Raw genomic sequence first — 15049 nt, forward strand, 5'->3', positions numbered from 1 at the left:
CAGTTGCCCGCGCTGAGCCCAAAGTGACCCATCCCTCTCCCATATGCCTCATCTCCCAGCCATGCCTGGTTCCTGGGCTCTCCGCTCCTGCTCTCCATCCCTTCTCTCCTTGCTCTCCACCAAGAACGTCTCTTCACTATAGCTCTTCTCCCACAGCTTCCCGTCTGGCCCCACCATTACCTCCACCCATATATGCGCTTTTCCACCACTTCTTTCCTCCTCTCAAACATGTTCCCAAGCCGACTTCTCCTTATTAAAGCCTCATGATGCAGGAGCGCTGTGGACTGGGACTTCCTTTTTTCCCCTGAAGTCTCAGCTAGGGTGAGAGTCTTAGCCCAGCCTAAGCAGGAAGGGAGAGACATTTTAGGGCTGTTGGCACAAGGGTGGACTGCAAAACTTTGCTTGAACTAAGTACAAGTGTGAGTCGGAACTGCTTTAGTTAAATTTTGGTGGAGGCGCTCACCTTGAGAAACAAAGTGACCTTAAATCTGGCTATTTTTGAGCTAGATAAAAGTATCCAAGTGGTGATCTAGTATGGCTTAATGAATGCACTGTAAAAGCTAACTGGGATGAGCTTTCCGAGTGTTCCTGCAGAAGCAGGCCACTGGCTGCAGGCTCTTGCCTTGCAAGCACGCTTAAGCAGTGCAGTTACTTCTCCAGCCAGTTGTTCCTGTCGAACATCTGAAGAACCGGGCAGGAGAGCAATGCTCAGCCCTGTCGTTCAGCAAAACTGCAGAAAGAAAATACAGCCTGCATTTCCAGTAGCCCTGTCTACATGCAAATCGGGAACAAACCTAGCAGTGTCCCAGCCAAGTCATGACCAGCCTCACCCCTGCTTTGCAACTCACAGAAGCGTAACATCTTTCCTACAAATCCTCTACTACGAGAAGCCTCCCCCAGAGGTAACCGAGCTAACAGCCGTTCTAGCAGCAGTATATCCATTTGCAGAGCACTATCAAAGCTCCACCATCTTCCCTGCTTGATTAAAGCACACTGATTGATGCTATATCCACCCTGGTCCTGGAGCACTGAAATCATGTGCTGATCACAGCATGGGGAGAGCACCCCCACTCCCTCCCTTCCCTGCAAGGTAAAGGAGAGAAAGAAATTTCTGAAAATAAATATCTGAAGGGTATTGACTTTTTAAGGTTTTATTACTCCATAGTGGGGTAAAATCCTCTGTTAGGGGTAACGACATGTAGCCTTTTCTTTTTTTTTTTTAATTTGTTTTTTCAATCCACTGATCAATTGTCCTGGAATTATGCTATGGTAAAACAAATGTACATTTAGAGAATAAATGGAATTGATTCTCTCCTGGTGTAAAATGCTTTTCTAAATGAGGTATTTAAATATAACCTCCAATCCCTCTCTGAAGAAGCACCTGGTAATTCACTTTTTGGATCAAATTGCAACTGCACAAAAACTTTATGACCTCATGTGGTCTTTCCACCCCCACATTCCTCCTTAGAAACATTATATACGGCATGCTCCAGGCAAGAGGGTTTGCTTGAAATGTGAATGGTGGTGCTGGGGAAAGGGATGCAGCAGAGCACTGAGAACATGAGAAATGGGCAGCTGCGTAAGGAAGGACTCCCTCAGTTGCCGATGCATTCATTCCTGGTCAAGTGTCTGCCCTCCACTCCTGCTCAAAAAATCCTCCACACCCCATATTTTCCCGTGTTGTACAGGCCCACATACCCGTGTTTCCCTCCATCCTCGGTTTCACTACCCATAAAAATGAAGTCCCTGGTCAGACTAAAAGCTTGTCTAGCCTGATGTGCCACCTCCAGCACTGGGTGAGTGGGAAAAAAGATGAAAAGCCAGCATAAATTGTCGGCTGTGACACATCTGGCTGTGGCGAGGTCCCCCAGGCTGGAGAGCCAAGGAGGAAACAGGTACTGGTGGGTTGGGGTAGATGCTTGGGGACCTCTGTGCTGAAAGGCTGATGGACGGACCACCTCCTCCCTCTCCTGGCTGGCCTTGGGGGTGGGTGAGGAAGCCCAGGTGTCCCCCGCGGAGGGGCCTGGGCCTGGGAGAAGCAGCGGGCGAAGGGGAGCTCCTCGCAGGAGCAGAGCAGGCCACCCTCACGTGATGTCCCCAGACCCGTGAGTCTCCGGCTGACTGATGGGAGAGCGGCCCACGTGCACCATCGGCGTAATTCTGCACCTGCCTTATTGTTTTTATCTTACCTGCCCCCCGGCTACAGAGTCAGCAATCGCTGTGGTTTTATGAATGGAAACAGCCTAGCAAACAAATTCCAGTTCTTAATACCTCAAGTTGTTGCTTACACCACAACATCAAAGTTTTACAGCTCTCGTTTTGTTCCCGAGTTCTTTGGGATTGATCAGAAATGGACCGGCTTTTTCCATGAAACTGAGAGTGAGAAACCTCATGAAATGTGCCATGAAACAAGGCAATCCTGAGGCTGCCCGGTATTCCTTTAATTTGTCAGGGGAGTTCTGAACCAACTGTAGTTTAAAAAAAATCAAAGGGAACTTGCTGTTCTAAAACATTTCAACACTTCCCTGCTGTGAGCTGTGGTGGGGAGATTTCTGCTTTTCTGTAAAGAGCTGACTTCCCAACTCTATCCAAAGAATACACATTTGTTCCTCTCTTAAGCATTAATATGGAAATAAAAGGATTATTTTGGAAAATGCACTGCTTTCTCACAGCAGCGTTCAGTTCCGTTCTTTACAGACAGCAGTGCTTTCCAAATTTGTGCCATCCAGCTGTTGGCACATTTCACATGACCACTCCCTGAGGGGGTCTGTCCAGGGGCTCCAGCATTTTTATGGAACTAAAAATTAAAAAAGGATTAAAAATGAGCCTTTACTTTTCTTGATACTTCCTCAGTGGAGGAATTCTCTGATGTTATACAACTCTAGGAGGGCCTGAACACTTAAAAAATAACTCTCCTCTCGCTGCAGCTGTGATGGACCAATGTGTCTGTGTGCAAGTTTGCATGTGTGTTTGCCCTGACCTTGCTCTAGTATAACTCTAGACAGAAGAAACATTTTTGCCTCCTCTTTGCAAGAGCTAAAGACACCAAGACAGAAAGAGGAATGGCTGTCACTTTGCTGAGGCAGAGAGAATAAAATGAAAAAGATGCCAAAACACCTGGAGATGTAGAAACACCTGATTTCCCAGGTCAGCTGAGTTAAACAGTAACCTCAGCAGCAAGTATTAAATATTTAATTTTCGCATTCAATATTCAATCTTTTTTTCCTGTATCATCTCTAGGTCAGCAGACATGATGCCAGCTTCTTTCAATACTGTGCTTGCAGGATGGAAGTTGTTTGTAATTTTGTGAAGACCATTTGTTATTTTCAGTTTAAATAATTTGCAATGTCATTAATTGCATTTTTGCCTGTACATTTGTTCTCTTTCAGGACTAGTCAAGGGACATCTGGGAGGACCTGCTCACGGTTTAAAAACCATGGGTCACCCATGTAAGCTAAGAGGAAATGTGACTGTAAGCATGAAATCTTCTCTTCACATACAGCCCCCATTAGTTGCACTTATCGAAGTGCTGAAGTGAGTCCTTAAGTTGAAGTCTGCAAATAGTCCCAGTGAAGTTTAAGGAGTTTCCTGCATTTTTGACAGGTGAACTTATTTGTAAGTTAGCAGATGAGGTTTCCTGCAGGACCAAGCAGTGCACAGGACAGGGAGATACAGACCCAGCAGCCCCAGAGCTATAATGGCTTGGAGGTGGTTGGACCCACTCTTCTGTCTACGAGGTAAGGACCATGCACATTTGTGTAAGTGGTGTTGCTACAGCTGGCACCCAGTGTTTGTTCTGCCCATGTTTCTTCCTCCAAAGTCAAACTCTTTGATGAAAGCTCTTCTTCCCCAGCAGTTTGCCTTAAAATGACCAACAGCAGGTTTTATTCTTCCCTGCTGTGGTGCATGCAGGTGCCTGGGAAACATCCAGAAAAAGCTGCCTACACTGAAGCAAGTTAGCATCACTATCCACTTCTTGCCACTTCTGGCAGGAAAAATGCCATCCAAAGAGACTTTTTTTAGAGCTCAGAGATAGATCTCACACTCAGAATTGGCTGCTCCTGGACAACACAAGTGACCAGAACGCAGTCACCAACCCCAGGTATTAGTGAAGAATTGTGGCAGGAAGAGGATGACCACCTACAACCTCCTGGCACAAACTAAATGACAGTATAAATCAGAAGAGTCTCTGGACTACTTTGTCTCATGGTGGAGATGGCAGAGCATGGACCACCAAACTGCTTCCCTTCCAAAACAGGCTTTGGTGCTGGAGAGAGTCTAGTGAAAATTAATGGTTTGTAATCCTCAACTCTGAGAAGCATCTTGGCAGGTGTGCAGAGACTATACACAGGGCAACAGCAGAAGAAGAGGCCCCCAAACACTTTCTTCATATGCAAGTATTCAAAGCGCTTGCAAAGTCTTTCCACATGCAGGCAAGATGTCCTCCCGCCATGTCATCTAATCCACATGCTGTTTTCCTTTTGCCAGTGCCACAATGCAGATTTAATTGACCTGGCACTATCTTCAGGCAAGCTTGCTATGGCAGTTAGTGCTCAGTACCATTCATTACAGAGGGAGAGTCTGACTTTTGGGGAAATTAAAAGGAAACAGGCATTGCAGAATCAAACTGCAGGCTCTGGAGAAGAAAATAAATATCCAAACCTGGCAGCCTACTTCTGTTCTGATGGCACCTGCACATGAAGTAGACTTGAGGGGAAGCCACTGAATTCCAGAGTGAACCATGAGATGCTGTTAAAACCCACCCTGGGGCTGAGCCATCCTCAGCTGCCTTCTGCACCCCTGGGAACCTCTCTTCAGCACCTCCTCTCAAGAGGAAGCAACAATGTCACTGGCAGCAGCAGCAGTGCAATTATTTCCATGCCTTTTCAATAAAATGCCTACATCAGGCTATTGCCTTCTCAACAGCTCTCAGAAATGATATGCTCTCCATTGCTCTGTCTTGTGGACAGCAGTGAAGATAACATGCCCCTAACACCAAGGCCTGCCTGCATCCTGCTGTTAAGTACAACTCACACTGCAGCTGGAGAACTGGTTCCTGTCACACATCGTGCCTGGAAACCGGAGGCAATCTGTTTACTGCCAACAGCCTCTGCCGGTCAGGCATGGGCTGGAAAAGGGAAGGAGGCAGACAGCACTTTGGGGATGGGAAGAAGGACACCTGTGGCTGAGACCCGTGGGACCTGGGATGTGTGGTACTAACACGAACCTCAGGAGAGACCTTGTGGCTAGGCTTGAGTGCTAACCATTTTGTGATAGGATGGGCCCTACCCCTGCAAAGAGGCTCCTCATTCTGCAGCAGTGGGGATGGAGTAGGGTGAGAGACAGCCTCACCCACAGGTGAGAGAAGTAATCAAGGAACAGCAATGCCAAATAATATAGGAGTACACCTGAGATAAAAGGACATTTATTTATCTTAAATCTACCTCTCACTTTACTTTAATCCCCCCCCCCCCATTTTTTTTTCAGATAGTTAATCTGAAATAGCTTTCCAGTTTCTGAGCTTGCTAGCCCTTCACAGAGCCAGGAAAAATGCCACGCAACATCAGTTTCACTTACATTCGCAGCTCATTTTGTCATCCAGCATTTGCACTTAGCCTTTTGCACACTTGCAGCACCTTCTCAGATGTGCCACCCACACCACGCTGAAGAGAAGAATCAGTTTTAAGTCCAAATGTATCAACAGGAAAAAAAAAAAAAAAAAAAAAAAAGAGAGAAGCTAGGACAGCTGGAACCTACAAAACTAAGTCTGGCAATAAATTGTGCAGGAGGTTGGCCTAGAAGCCAAACACACACAAAAAACCTCACCCAGTAACTCCTGCATTCATTCCATAACTTCTGGTTGAGCTATAGAATAACTTTCAAAAAAGATACCAATCCTTGCCTCCCAGGCTGCGAGGGACAGGAAATCCTCTACGTGCCCAGACAAGTCCTATGCATAATTACTCTCACTTTCAACATCAGTGCCTTTTATCTAATCTGATCTGTGGGCTAGCAGTTCCATTCATTCTCTAGAGCTCCCCTGGAGAATAAGCTTTTTAGTGTGCTTTATACCTCTGTATTGCCAGCCTACCCTTTCCAAGAACAGGTTCCACTAGCAGCTTTCATGTTTTCGTGCTCACTTTTCAGAAGCCTAGCTAACTTATCCAGACAAAGCTCTGTGCATTTCTGTAGCTGGTCAGGACATGGCTGCAAAGCTGGTGTGGTTCACTGCAGCAGCACAGCCAAGGGCAGGAAAAGAAAAGGTGCTGGCAACTGGACCACACCGCTCCCATCTGAGCCAGCTCCATTAGGGAAGTTTCCCTCATGAGCAGCTCTTCTTTCTTGCAGTGGGAAATGCATCCTTGGGATAAACTTGGTGGAAAAATTTTCTAACACCAGCTCCTCTCTGCAGGTCTCTCAAAGCCTATCTGTGATATTCCCTGAACATGCAGCTCCAGCACAGTGGCATGACCAATTTCTTCCCTGATTTTCTTCATCTGCGTATCTTTCCTACGGAAATGGCTCCTGCCACAGAGCTGACTCCACATGACCAATGGGAAAACAGTGTGAATGCTACCTAGACCTTTTCTTCCCTCTGCCACAGGTGACACAGCAATGCACAGTGCCTTCCAGGAAACCCATTTGCACAGCAGCAAAGGATTTTTTCTTGCATGTCAAAGAAGAGGGTATGAACTGCACTGGTTCATGTTATCTGTATCTTATTTTCTTATCTATAGAAATGGCATACAACAGGAAACAGGGTTGTTTGTAGGAAGAGGTTAACATGTGAATAAGAAGACTTGAGCTCTGTTCTGGGAGCTGACTCTGACCTCGGGCGACGTTGGACATGCAGACTGTAGGCTCCCTGGCAATAGGAGCTTTCTCTTAACCTGAGCTTGTTCCACAGTGGACACTTTGAAGGCTACAGATTTCAGTCAGATCTTCAAGCACTTTCATGGCACAAATAACATCTGTGCATTTTGTCCAATTCAAGGCTACATGCGAAAAAGCATTCACAGAATTACTGGCCCTATTTTGTTTCCTGGCATCCATTCCAAACATAATGCAGTAACTCAGAGCAGTTTTCAGTGCTGTTTCAGGTGTAATATAGAGTTGAGAGAACAGCCCCTTTTTTTCCCCTTTCAAAGTCCAGTGTACTTCCCCAAAGGAAAACTAAGTCTGTCACTATAGAAGCCAAGCATCCTGCTAAAGCATCACACACACACACACACACACACACACTCTCTCCCTATACTGGATTAAAAAAAATAACTCTTCTGGCAGCCCCTGCAGGGGGAACAACCCCTATCAATCACCACAGCAACTGGATGTTACCAGGACTCTATTTGTATCATCTCAGATATGCATTCATGCTCCCGTAACTGTCTTCAAAGGGATTAACCATTAGCCATAGGACACGGCATGCAGTTAGCCCAGGGTGAGATGAAAGCTGCTAACACTGGAAAAAGCCATGGAGCAAGGCTCAACCTGAGTACGAGCTCTGAATGCCAAGCCCCAAACTGCCTGACCCGGATTCCCCCTGCTTACAGAGGTGGAAGGGACGATCAGCTCATAAAACCGGAGAAACAGATGCACACAGAGAATGAGGAAAGACGCCCGGATGAACTATCACGACTGGATTAACATCTCATCAGCCAAAACATAGGGTCGGATGATGTCACTCTGTCAGTCCCTGACCTCTGAAGCCTATGGACTCCCTGTCAGAGCCAAGGGGAGTCAAACGGCCCACAACGAGCAACCTACATAACATGGTTGGTTTCTCCCCAGATCTTACGCTTCCAAAGAAATTACACAAGCAGAAATGAGAAAACAGACAGAAGAAGGACAGCAGTTACTCTAGAGAGGGTGTTATAATAAAGCTCCCTGTTTGTGCCTTATAAAATCTCTTGCTTTATTTTTCCCTCTATTGTTTTTCTCCATTAGCAGAAACAAAGCAAATGGGAAGGACAGAGGGAAGGACAGATGGATGGAATGGAGAAAAAGAGGGAAGGAGAAAAGGGGGGAAGATGGAAGAAAAATAGAAGGGAAGGAAGAAAGGAGGGTGGAAGAAAAGGACAGAGAGAGGGAGGGAGGAAGGAGGGATGGAAGGATGGATGAATGGAAAGGGAAAAGGGTTTGAAGAAAGGAGGGAACAAGGGAGAGTGAAAAGGATTAAGGAAAGGAGGGAGGAAGGGAGGGAAGAAGAGAGGGAAGAATGGGAAGTGGGGAGGGAGGAAAGTAAGGGAGGAATGTAAGGGAGAAAAGAAGGAATAAGAGGAAAGAAAGCAGAAAAGAAAGGAGGAGGGAATGGAAGAGAAAAGCATGTTCATGAACATTCCTGTGACCTCACACTGAACTTTTTCATACTCATGTTACATGACATCAGAGCAGAGCGTGCATCAGGATCCAAGTTTCCCTCACAGCTTCCCTGCCAGTTTACCTGCTCATCTTAACCCCCCCGCCCCTCGCATGTTCGGGAGGTTGCTTTCAGACACGATCCTCCGATACCTCACACTGCTTGCGAAATGCAAACAGAGCCAAAGGACGGGAAAAGGAAAGAAACAGAAAACCCCAAACCAGAACTCGTGAAACTCCCGCGTGGCTCAGCCTGGAGCTCCGCACTGCCGGGGCAGTGCGGAGGGGGCAGCGGGGCCGGGGGAAGCCGGGGTCCCGGGGTCCGGTGCAGCCGGTGCCCCCGGGCGCAGCCGGCAGCGCGCCCCGCGCACCCTCTCGCGGTCGGCGGCGGCAGCGGCAGCGGCACCGCGGGGCTTTTCCGCGGCAGCACCGGCCCCTGGTCCTTTCCGCCTCGGGCCACCGAAGGAAGGCCTTTTCCTGTTTTTTTTCATCGCCACTGTTCACCGCTGTTTTTGCAGCCGCGCATCCCTAGACGCCGCGGTGGGCACGACGTTCAAGCGCCGCAGCTGCAGTGAAACACCAAGGCAGGCTTCGCCTCAGCTCTCCGTCGCTCGTGGCGTGCAGACCCGACGCCGTGGTCCTTCCCAGGCAGACCGTCCCCGGCAAGTTGTCCTACGCTGGCATAAACCCTCCCTCCCAGCCGGGCTTGCCCTCAGGATATTCGAGGCAGTAACTTAGGGTTAACTCGAACACTTGAAGCACATTCGGGCAGTTCTTTGTACAGCTAGAATGACTCACACAAAATATTGACACTTGGTTTGTTTTCTTGTATCATAACGGAACATGATAAACTATCAGTACTGTTAAAGTCACATTCACTCTTGTTACTTTTGGAATGTTAACAAAACACTGATTTGGTAAGAATTCATAGCATTTCCAGAACTTCTGACACTTTGCGACATGATTGTTCTTCACTGTTTTGCTCTTGGGTTATAAGTACCTGACTCAAAGGGCTATCAGATGCTTAGGGATAGATTAAGGAGGGGGGAGGTGCTTGCAAGAAAGCTTTCCCCGGTTTAGTACTAAGCTCTCCTTACTTTCAGAGGAACAAATTGCCACTTAGGTGCCTAAAGTAGAACCCATTTTTGAAGATGCTCAGCAGCTCCTCTTTGACTCTTAATAACTAGACCTTTGTGAACCCAGCACCCAAAATGTGCTCTTGAAAAGCAAGTGGCTTTGATTTTGTACAAGAGATGAAAAATGAGCTGCCCCAAACAGTGAATGCTGAAGCCTTCAGAAAAGTCAATCCTGTAAAATCTTTTTCTTTTCTTTTCAAAGAGCTGCTTCAAACTGTTTCACTCAACTTGTTTTTTCTTGTTTAGTTAGTGCCTTTCCAGAAGCCCAAAGAAGAGAAACCCACAACTGCAAAGAGACGAACTTAGATTTGAGCATCAGTTCACAAGTTTTGCCAGACATTAATGTTTTAAAATCTTTGCCTATCTTAGCAGATGTTGGCATTTCTCTACCCAAGGTAAAAGATCAGTTCAGCCTTCCCCCGCTATCGATATTTGCACGAAGTTCAGAACAGTTTCTGGAAGATGAGGGGAATGTCTTTCTATACACGTGCACTATTTACTGGACAACCAAACTGGTATGTCCTCACAATTTTATTTGCATTCCCATGGCTACAGTCAAGTAGTACTTGTAGCGTTGAGTCAAAAAAGGTGGAATAGTGACTAATCTCATTTATTCACAAAACATGAACGCACTCGCATGCTTTTTAAAAGATTCATTCTCAAAATTGCTCTGAAGATTGTGTGGAATGTTTGGAGCGTTCACGCACTGCAGACAGGTGGAGAGGCTTTACTTTCCTTCCAGAAAAATGTACAGGCATACCGGCAGCACAAGAGTATTTTGGCTTGAAAATACCACAGGTTGTCACTCTTCCTAAATAATGGTTTTTCTCTAGAAATGGATGACTCTTCCCAGAAATCACAGCTTCCACTGCCATCTCCAAGGCTCTCTCTTTCAATTCATGCTAAAATCTTGATCTGCCTTCTGACCTCTTTTAATTGATGCTGAGTCTCAATTCAAACTTTGCAAGCCCCATATTGAGCTCTCAATCCTCCTCACCAAGCCCTGAACTAAACCTTGGTCTTTAGTACGATCAACACCATTTCTTTCTTCATCAGCCAAGCCTGCTACCCAGAGGAAGTCAAAGATGATGCGCAGTCACAGTCATCTTATCTGAACATTGCACTTTTTCTTCTGCCATGCAGTCAAAGCTCTGGCCTTTCATCTAAGTCTAAATAAAGTTTCTTACCAGCAAATACTTGTTATCATCTATGTCAATGACTTTAGTATCCCTTCTCTGGGCTCTGCAGATGTAGATGTGTGTCCCTGTTCATCACAATGCAGACTGAAATGATGACTGGGGTCCCACCTTTGCTGCTCTTCCCCCCATCCTGTCAATTCATTTTTATTTTTTTTTTTTTTGCACCAGACTGTCGCAGAGCCTTGCTCGTCCTACCATTGCTACTGATCTATGGAGTGGCTGATACAACCCACAGCCACAGAGACCTCTGCTCTGACAGCACAGACAGTCTTTGTGGCCCACCAAGGCTTCTTTTCTCAGAAGTACCTCATGTCCTCTCATACTTTGTCCTCTCAAGCTCAGCAGCCGCTCCCTCATCTTCTCTGTGAAGGAGAAACTGCCTGAAAACTCACATTCCCCAAAAAGTCTGCAAACACTTGACAGAGGGGCTGGGCAGCCGACGTGCTGGTGCACCATCTTATTTACCAAAACACCGCTCCTTCACAGTGAGATTTTTCCCGGAGTGACTCCCTTCTCTCACTTCACTGTCACCATCTCATGGGGCACAGTCTGAAGGTCTGGCTGATGGGAGGGTTCAAGGACCGGCACAAAGGGCTCGAGCTCTGCCTCCCAGCCCCAGGGCCAGGATCAGTGCCTCTGTGTGGGGCAGGTTTGGAGACAAAGCTCCCTCCAGCGCCTCCGCCTCCAGCGTGAGGTGGGTCTGCGCAGGCGGGATGTCCTGGCCACGCCGGCGGTGCCCCGGGCGGCCCGGCTGGCGGGACTGCGCGGCCCCTGCACTCTCCGTTGGCATAGCAGGGCAGTGAAATCACTGGGAGAAAAGCTGCAAGCTTCTGTCAATTCATAATACCCTCTGCTCGGTTTACCACCCTCTGTACTCATCACGATCTGGAGTGCCCAGATGAAGGAAGATAAAATCACTCTGGACTTCAAGCAAGCCAGATGGGATTGATTTGTTCAAGGCCATCTGAAGTGCGTGTGTGGGGCGGGAAATTTTCTTTTGCCCAGTTTTGGAACAAATAAACCACAGCAGCGTGGCCCTCCCCAAACTATTGCTACTGAACCCTGAAATCACCTGGGCAATGAAAAGCATGATATTTTCCGATGTTGCCACTGTGCAGCTGAGCAGAGCCGGCCAAACCTGCTAAGATTTTTCTTTTAATAATGCTCTAATTAACTTTCTTCCCTAATACATATTCCAAAGTTTCCCAGAAGATTTATAAGAGAAGATAGAAAAGTTCCCATGCCATTTTTTAAAAATTATAAAGCTGACTCTGAAGTTGATGACACATTACCAGTAAAACGATGCTTGCGGACCCAGGACTGAAAGGATATGTGAATTACTTTGACAGCCAAAGTCCACCAAGCTAAGCTGAGAGAAGCAACAATCAGAAAAACACAGCACTAAACAAAAAACTCAAGATCTGCTAAGTGCTTCTATGCCGGTGCACAGGACTTAAAACTGCTGTCTGGGTGTAAGGGCTACCTTTCATGCAAAAGGAAGCCCAGGAATAGATGTAAATTACTGACAGAGAGGAATACAACAAAGACAATGACAATTCCTAGCATATTTCAATTTAGGAAAGCTGGTAACTAAAAAGCAAAGCTGCTGTGTAACCTCTCCAACTTAACACTCCTAACACATCAACCGATCAGCATATCTGACAGTGCTTTGCTTCTTACTGCAAAAGTGTATTAGCTAAAAGGAGAAATTGTGGTCCCACTGAGGCCTTCATTACATCCTCAATTATTGCAGCATTAATCAATATGTATAGCCCAGTCACTAACCTAAGCTCTAACATGCCTGAACAGAGAGAATAAAAGCCCATTGCATGAAACGTAGAACTACTCCCTGCTACATGTTATGGTAGCAATCTTTTTGCTCTTTCTCTTCTAGAATATCAGCTCTTGCTCTAAGCTCCCCCAAAACAGAAAAATATCTTTAAATAACAGAATAGGTATAATTTGTAAATGCAACACTTTCTACTTGACATTATTTGACTGCAAGTCAAGTGAGCAATGACATCTCATGCTGTATTTGACTCTGATTTTGATTTTGATTCTTCGTTAGATACCGTACCTGCAAGCACTGTACATGGATTGGCTACACATGTGAATTACCTGCCACATGCACTCATCCTGGAAGGAGTGGGATTTTCATTACATAAGATAGAGGAATGCTCAGTTCTTGCCTACACAAGAAACTTTTGACTAGTAAGGTCAGGTATGGATGAGGGCGTTACACTTTTATGCTGGCAAAAACATACTGGCACCTTTGCACAGGCGTGTTTTCTCCAAATAGGTGCTTCTGCAGGTCTTTCCCTCTTCATTTGGAGAACTGAGGCAAGCACTGCCAGAAAAATTGACTTTTGCTGAGAGAAACACTGCCGTATTTTGGCTTGGTAAGGACACGAACCCTCTGGTGCCTTAGCAAAACTTTAGGAACTTTGCTTGATCTGAACCCTGACTTGGTGGACCTCAGGCTGCAACAGTAATGCACTTGCCACCCTTCAGCTTTTCAAATAAAACTCTCCCCACAACAGACCTGATTAGACCACCCCAGGACTGGGAACTAAGCCCACGTGGATACCAAAACTTTAGCTGTTATATACCCATGTGGATCTTCCAGACTCAGTCACTCCAGCTCCCCTGACCTGAGAAAGGAGGTCATCTTCCCCAAAAGCTCTGTCTAGCTCAGTCAGGCCAGCTGGGCTACTTGAAAAATACCCCCTCCAGTCCGCAGCCGATTTCCCCAGCTCCTTCCCCACTGACACGAGCACCCAGCCCAAGGCACCTGAAGTCTCCCCAGCCCTGCACAGAGCTGGTCCCAGCTGCCTGAGACCGTCTCAGCCCCTCCAGCTCATGCAACAGCTTCTGCTCTGCTGGAGACGGCAAACTGTCCCCGGAGCAGGAGAGCTCTCCCGCAAGAACGGGGCTGGACACAGAGAGCGTCCAGGGCACACGCAGTGAGTCCCTCTCCTTCACCACACGCCCCAGACAGAGCTTTCCTGTCACAAGTCCTCCAACATGTCACTGTCCTCATATTTTCTATATCAACCACAAAAACAAACAGAAAAACCCAAACACTTCAGGCTGCCCAGCTGTCACTGCTAGGTTTGCCAGAGGTTTTAATTTTGCAAGAGGCAGTTAGCTATTAGCAGGAGAGGCTCACAATGCTCACACTGTGTAACGGTTAGCAGCTTTATATATATACAAAAACCCTAATAGAGTGAAAAAGAGAGAGTAGGAAGGTCAAAAGAAGAGTTTCTCTATAGCTTGGCATAGCAAGGGAGACCTCTTCTGCTGAACCTGAAGCTTTCATTTACTCCCACTGCTGAGCAGAAGCTAGGTGAGATGTGCTCTCTCTGAGGGACAGAGGAGGAGAGGATGTGTTGGTCAGCGCTGGTTTGCACAGATTATTAGCCTGAAGGGATACCTGCCACTGCTGAATCATGCACGTCTTCCTTGAGAGCTGATGATTAAAGTCTAGAGCAGCATCATATTTGGCCATGATGCACTAAGCAAAATTAACTTAGGTGTGTTTAGGGAGTTTTGCCCTTCTGGGGCTTTCTGTTTATTTGTCTTTTTAGGGAAAAAAAAGAGGGGGGGGGGACCCAGCAACCAGTAACTGTCTCTGCTTTTCATATACTTCTTTTAAAACGAACTACAACAAACAACAAATAAAGAGACTAATCGATAACTCCAGTTATGTGTTGCTGTTGCAAATAGCTACGTGAATCTCTCTATGTACATACAGCTAGGCTTTCTTATAAACTAGATGGCATAACACGAGCTCTCTAGGAAAAGCATCATGTGCTCATGTGTGTTTGTACAACACTCAGGAGTCTTGATCTTGATTGAGATGTTCGGCTGATAGAAATAGCAAGTAACTGCAGCGAGTGCCGCGGCATGAAACCCTACCTGTGGGTCAGCCTTAGTCCTGCCTCTGAGGACACCTACAAAGGACGAAGGTCTCACCAGCAAGAGCCCTTGCACTTCATGCTGGTGGGGCGTACGGCAAACAACACGTGCTGCTAAGTGAGAGAAAAGTCCTCTCCGCTTGTCCCTGAGGCACTAGCTGCGAGCGTCGCCCCAGGACGAGATACCTGACCCGAAAGTTTGTCGCTCGTCCAACTCAGCTAGAGGGAAAGGAAGGGAGAGAAAACGCGTTTTCTCATGGGAGATCTCCCCCCCGCAAAGCAAAGCAACAGCTGGCCGGGAGCCGCTCAGCGCTCAGGAGCCGGCCGGGAGCACCGGACCGGCGGCGGGGGCTGCGGGCAGCGCCGCGACCACCCGCTCCTCCCCGCTCCGCGGGGCGCGCACGGCGCGGAGCTCCCCGGGCCGGGTCCGGGTCCGGGGTCC

General features: G+C 47.2%; 1 protein-coding gene across 7 annotated transcripts in view; it reads right to left on the bottom strand.

Annotated features, from left to right (window-relative positions):
- NRG1 (neuregulin 1) overlaps positions 1 to 15049 on the bottom strand; it is a 302969-nt gene that overhangs the window by 168876 nt on the left and 119044 nt on the right. The window lies entirely within an intron of this gene.

Source organism: Dromaius novaehollandiae, chromosome Z (assembly GCF_036370855.1).
Source record: "Dromaius novaehollandiae isolate bDroNov1 chromosome Z, bDroNov1.hap1, whole genome shotgun sequence".
Classification (NCBI taxonomy): Eukaryota; Metazoa; Chordata; class Aves; order Casuariiformes; family Dromaiidae; genus Dromaius; species Dromaius novaehollandiae.